Raw genomic sequence first — 927 nt, forward strand, 5'->3', positions numbered from 1 at the left:
AACCATCGCAGGAGAACCCGTTAGGTCGAGTGTGCAAGAAACTTGTCGCAAAATTCAATTGCAATTGCATTCGGCCATGCTGATTAATTATTCAAGTCACTGTTTCCTGCAGAACGCTGATGTTTACTCACAACCACTCTAATATGTGGGGCTTAAGTGAGGGAAAATGCATCATTTCGATGGTACGGAAGTATGGAATTGTTCATGTTATCTGACAACCATATTCATTCAAATGGCGATAAGATATGCTACCTTATGGGCTATGGGTTGTTCCCCTTGTGCCAGCTAGACCCCATAACCAAAGAGAGCGAGAGTGAGAGAGATGCAAAAAAAAAAAAAAAAAGAATAAAAACTACGCCGTTGCCGGGGATCGAACCCGGGTCACCCGCGTGACAGGCGGGAATACTCACCACTATACTACAACGACCTGATGTTTTCTATTGGCCTAACTATATTTAATAAAATATTTGAAAAAGGAGCTTAGCAGTTAAATGGCTTCGGAAAGTACGCAGTCAGACACCTCATCGAGATATAATTTGGTGTTTCAACTTCCAAAAACAAAAAAGAAAGAAAGAAAGATTAGTATGAAAACCATCAGTAATTATTCCATTATTAAGAGCTAGTTTGAAGCTTTTACTTATATACCGGCCCAGCTTGAAGGATCTTAGTTGTTAGAAGTCATTTACCTTTTCTAACATATGAAGCCAAAATTTTAATGTCAACCAGTTCATTCTGCCTTGACAGTGAAAACGCTAGTAAAAACCTTGCAAAATTCTGACCTTATGGGGCCCAATTTCATGAGGAAACTTTGTCAAAATAACAATCCGTATGGTTCAAATCCAACGTATGAATAAGATTGGCAGCATATGATTCTCATCCAAGTCGCAAGCTATGTATATATATGGAGAGAGAGAGAGAGTAATGCAC

The 927-nt window shown here is 39.1% G+C and overlaps 1 non-coding gene across 1 annotated transcript; it reads right to left on the reverse strand.

Annotated features, from left to right (window-relative positions):
• Positions 1–355: 355 nt before the first annotated feature.
• On the reverse strand, positions 356–427 carry TRNAD-GUC (transfer RNA aspartic acid (anticodon GUC)). The gene has a single exon. It is a non-coding gene; the product is annotated as a tRNA-Asp (tRNA).
• Between the last annotated feature and the right edge of the window lie 500 nt (positions 428–927).

The sequence above is a fragment of the Nuphar pumila genome, chromosome 5 (genome assembly GCF_984573655.1).
Source record: "Nuphar pumila chromosome 5, dmNupPumi1.hap1.1, whole genome shotgun sequence".
NCBI lineage: Eukaryota > Viridiplantae > Streptophyta > Magnoliopsida > Nymphaeales > Nymphaeaceae > Nuphar > Nuphar pumila.